This window comes from Tupaia chinensis, unplaced genomic scaffold, assembly GCF_000334495.1.
Source record: "Tupaia chinensis unplaced genomic scaffold, TupChi_1.0 Scaffold000174_1, whole genome shotgun sequence".
In the NCBI taxonomy this organism is placed as follows: Eukaryota; Metazoa; Chordata; class Mammalia; order Scandentia; family Tupaiidae; genus Tupaia; species Tupaia belangeri.
In genome coordinates this window covers 39983-45574 of record NW_006159649.1, presented here as the reverse complement: position 1 = coordinate 45574, position 5592 = coordinate 39983, and the positions used below count along the sequence as shown (strand labels likewise).

The window sequence follows — 5592 nt, the reverse complement described above, 5'->3', positions numbered from 1 at the left end:
GGCTACATGGGAGTCCAACAACATAACTCCTATGCCATGTGCTGGCTACTGGATCTGGGACTCAAATTATGGTGGACCTCATGGTGGGCTACATGGGAGTCCAACAACATAACTCCTATGCCATGTGCTGGCTCTGCTACCAAATAGATTTGATAGGCAACAAGAACAGAAAAAAGAAGGAAAAAGTAGTAAGTATATTACAAAGAAAAGATTATTGTGCAAAATAGTAAACAAACAAAGTTATTAAAGACCAGCAGGTGGCATACTGGTGTTATAGCGCTAGACTTCCATATAGTCGACCATGGTTCAAATTCTGGACCCAGCAGTTTAAAACTCACGCCAGGTCCATGCGCATGTGTGATGACTAAGATCCTGAGAGGAGAATAAAAGAGAAGGGATTGCAGCATAGCCATCCCCCCTGAGGGGTGATTTCTTGCTTTCTGTCTCTCTGTTTCTCTACATCTCTCTGAGGAGCACATGCACCCTATAGGACAAAGCTCTCTCTAAAAAAATTATTAGAATAAGACCTTAAGCCCATGAGAAAAATGGGCAATTAATGAACCAAGAACAGAAAAAAGTAAATGACATTTAAACATATGAAAAGGTGTACTTACTCAAAGTAAGAAATCCATATTAAAACTAAACTGAAATATTTCTCATATATATGTATTTCAAATCTCTGAAAGTTTGACACTGTATTCTATTGGTAGATAATCCAACGGGAGACATTTGGTGATATCTAACAATATTTCATAAGAAATTTTTCTTTGACCCATAATTACCATTTTAATAATGTATTCCAAATCGGAGTATGAAAGAACATGTGTAAAAAATTAGCATAATAGCATTATTTTTCAAAACAAAAGATTGGAAGTAATTCAAAAGCCCTTCAAGAAAGGACTAGTTTGATAATCTATGATATCTTTATGCAATACTGCTGAAAATTTAATGGGAAGATCTCATAGAGTATTGCAAGTATATATGGCTATGTCTTTGAGTAAAAAACAATGTGCAGAATCATTGAGTAAGAAGCAATCTCCAGAATATTTAAATAATATTATAAATCTTTTTAAGAAGGGAATAAAACATATATGTGTATTTATATATGCATTTCTGCATATAAATGCACTCATTTGCTTGTATTTTCAAAAGGAAGAAATCTGAGGATAAGACAAAAACTAAGAAAAGTATTTTCCTATAGGAGGATGAAGAGAATGGAATTATGTACATTAGAAGTCAGGTGTCACTTAATAAAAATTCATTTAGAACCAGATCTGTAGACCAACAGTTAAGAGAGTAGAATCCCACATGGCTTACCACTATTATCTACCCCCACTGACTTGAAAAACAGCTAGCCATATTGTGTTCATGCCCCAGAAGCCAAGAGGATGGAGAAATTGAGAAGGGGGTGTAACATGACCATGCCCCACTGTAGGGGTGGGGGTACTTTATTTTCTCTTTCTCTGTCTCTGGCAAATCCATGCATTCCCTGATAATTAAAAGTACTTATTATAGGGAACCAGCAGTTAGCATAATGGCTATGTCGCTGGACTCCCACATAGTCGACCACGGTTCGTGTCCTGGACCCACGCCGGGTGCATGTTCGTGCGTGCCCAAGATCCTGAGAGGAGAATGGAGGAGAAGGGAATGTGATGATTTCTTGCTTTCTGTCTCTCTCTGTCTGTCTGGTGAGTGCACGTGCCCTATAGCAAAAACCTCTAAAAAATAAAATAAAATAAAATAAATAAAAGTACATATTATATAATTTGGGCTTTGAAATAATTAGTATATTTGCATAAATTTTATATAAGTGGTTTATATAGTAAAATTAGTGAGGAATGAAAAAATGATTCCTTTAAATAAGAAAATTAAAACAGAAATAAATTATCTTAATTATACAAAAACTTGGTGATATGCTAACAAAAAGCATACTGTGAATGTTAACTATACATACATTTAAAAATAAATTATAACAAAAGAGACATGTCCACATTTCATTATTAGTTGCTTTTTTGGTGATAAATTGATATTGATATTTTAAAAATGTTATATATATATTCAATATCAAAGAAGTAGTTAATTATGCTATTGTAAGTAATATTAAGATATTCCACAAAAGTAGATAGAAATATAAAGTTAAACTAAATAAAAAACTTGAAATCTTAATTTTCATTTGAAAAACCACAGTATAAACTTACAATTTTCTCTATACACCGAGTACATGTTTTCTATTGTCTGAATGGTGCTCCTCCCAATTCATATCTTAAAATGTTGACCCCCATGTGATCTTTGGAAAAGGAGTCTTTGTGACATGATTAGGTCTTGATGAATGGGATTAGGGCCCTTATAAGAAAGCTCACTTGAGAATGCCCCCTTTCTCCTTCTAGGATGTGAGGTCACCTTGAGAAGGGACTGTCTGTGAACCCAGAAGTGGACCATTACAAGACACCAAATCTGCTGGTACCTTGTTCTTGGACTCCATAGACTCCAGAACTCTGAGAAATAACTGTTGTTTATAAGTCAACTCATTACGGTGGCTTTAGCACAAAATGAACTGAGACAATGTTATATATATATATGTTATGCACAAAGCTTTATTTACGTAGTTCTTCAGAAGGTACTTCAGTTGTCCATCCACTGTGAAATGCTATCAAATTAGACTAGATTTACAGAAAAGCATAAAACAGAGAAAGCAATTCTACAATTTAATATCTACAGTGTCATTAGTGGTTATTATTTTTATAGTTTTCTTGTGTTTTGGTTTTTTTTTTTTTTTTTTTTTTTTTTTGCTGGTGACATTTCTCAGTGAAGTTGTCTTCAAGAGTAGATTTCCACAGAGAATCAAGAAAATAAGTCAAACATATATATTGACAGGTGTTGACAATTCAAAAGTAGCTGCACATCATTTTGTTTCCTGCTGTTTTTCAAAAGCCTTGGGTGATAAAGAATCATGATTTTCACCACTGCTATAGCACTCATATAAAGTCTTAGCAGCTTTCAAAATGGGATTTGGAGAACTCTGAACAACAAGTTGACCCAGAACATGTTTCATTTCTTCAGTGATTTGCTTAGTCATCTGGTTACCTGGATGAGTTTGAATTTGGACATATGGATGTACCAGGAGTTCTGGAATGGATATCCTCTGCTTAGGGTTTTTTATTAAACAACACTTTAATACATCTTGAAGATCCTTCTCCGGAATATCAGGGAACTCAATTTCATTATTAGGGTCAATTATGGTATGTAATTTAGAAATTTATTAATTATATGCTGAAACAGTGTTTTCCCATATGTCATATAATACAAATTACATCCTATGGACCAAACACTTTGGGACTTATCTTTGATATGGATTTTCCATTCTCTCCTGAAGAAGACATATCTTTGATTGTTTCTGGTGGCATATAATTAACTGTGCAAACCTGTAAATTTTTAACGATACTTGTTCTATTTGAGTGCATTTGAATTGCAATCCCAAAATCAATTCATTTTAGCATTCCATCAGCTATTAAAAAGTTAGCTGGTTTCAGATCACTATGAACAATGCCATGTTGACAGATTATGTGAAGTGCCTCCAACATATTTTTCTTGTAACTCTTGCATTCCCATGGATAGACAGACTTTTTCTTTTTAAGCCAAATAATAAGATCAATGTTTCCACACTCCATTACCAAGTAGATGCATTTGTCTGTGATTTCATAATTATAAAATCAGACGATCTTATCACTGTTGTTATAGTTTATTCAAATAACCTATTTCATTCTAGTAGCTATTAATAGTTTGATTATCTGCTTTTCCTAAGTTCACATATTTTATAGCATGTATAAAGTGCTATACATTTCATTCAATACCTGAAATACCTTACTTGAACCTCCACTTCCTATCTGCTTTAATATGAAATAAATCTTTCCTTTAACTGAAATGTATTCATTTGTTGAAGAGATTGCTAAAATCGGTAGGTTTTGAAGTGGGAGACAATGCTATACTTTATCTTTGTAAGTATGTCTGTATATATGTATATGTGTATGCATCTTATGACACTATTTAATAAATCTGTTATGGGTTATTTTCCATTCAGAAGATTCTCTACTTCTTCCTCTGTTTTACTCAGTTTTCTCTCAAATTTACCCTGATTTGATATATTTTCACCTTCAATTTTTTTTTTTTTTGGAGAGGTTTTCGCTATAGGGCACGTGTGCTCACCAGACAGACAGAGAGAGACAAAGAGACAGAAAGCGAGAAATCACCCCCCAGGGGGGATGGTCATGCTGCAATCCCTCCTCCTCCATTCTCCTCTCAGGATCTTGGACACACACACACACGTGCCCGGCGTGAGTTTTAAGTCACCAGGTCCGGGACGCGAACCACGGTCGACTACGTGGGAGTCCAGTGACATAGCCATTACGCCAACTGCTGGTTCCCAAACTTTTTATATTCCAAAAGTCTGTGGAATCTGTCCTACAGCTTATCCTTTGATTCCTTTAAATCAGTGACCCAAAGCTACGCTTACCCTTTCCCTCCTGCTCAAACGTTCCTTCTTTTTATACCTATCATTGATAACTAAACCATAGTTCTACCACTCAAATTACCTTTTATTTTTCCCTGTCCTTAAAAGATAATCAGTTTCAAAATTCTCATTGTGCTTTCCCATAAAATGTCTTGCATCTGCTTTCTCTTCTCTATTTTCAGTCACTTGACCAATTTCAGTTTCTTCATCACTGCATCAACGTTTCACTTTGTCTGCCCAGTTTCTGCTCTCCCTAATTGTCTTATAACCTAATGTTTTTTTTTCATTCACTAGTATATAAGTGTACAAGCTCCCGGTGTTCATTAGCCATAACATGATTGCAGTTGTTCTGTAAGAGAGCAGGATTTGTGCCCTATAGACATGAAAACTTACTTTCTGGCAAAACTCCACTTGGATAAAGTATCTACCTTTTCCTTCTTTCACAGCATAGTTCTTTTTAGTCCCTAAGGGCATAAGTGTGGGAATGTCTCAACAACAGTAACTAAAGTTTAAAGTTTAGATATGTTTGGGCAAAGAGAACCAGATAAGAGAGTTTATGCTGCATGGTTGGTGTGGCGTTTCCCACCCCATTTTTTTCCAGAGGCAAATAGCCAATAGGTACGATACCCCAGGGGCTGCTCACTTCTGAGGAGTAGTCCTGAAGTAGACCCACTTGAGGACTAAGTCAACATCCTGAGAAAGGCAGAACTGAGTAATTGCACAGAAGTATAATTGAAACACCAATTTCCTCTCTCTAGAGCCTGCTTACCTCTGGACTCACTCTTATACTTTGTGACAACCTTGTTATTTAGATCATCTTGAAGATAATCTTTTGTTGCTGCAGTCTGAGGTATACTCATAGATACTCCATATCTCCATATATATGTATATATATATATATATGTGTGTGTGTGTGTGTGTGTATATATATATATATGTTTGCAGGAAAACTCTGCTGCATTTATCGTTGCCTTTTTCACCTGGAGTTCCTGTCTTCTAAATTGCTTCCTCTATTTCAAGATGTCTTGGTCTTGTGGCTGGCCCCATACTTGGTGCTTTAGGCTGATAGATACCACATGTCCAGC

General features: G+C 35.4%; 1 pseudogene; it reads right to left on the bottom strand.

Annotated features, from left to right (window-relative positions):
• Nucleotides 1-2902: 2902 nt before the first annotated feature.
• LOC102488214 (dual specificity protein kinase TTK-like) lies at nucleotides 2903-5367 on the bottom strand (annotated as a pseudogene).
• Between the last annotated feature and the right edge of the window lie 225 nt (nucleotides 5368-5592).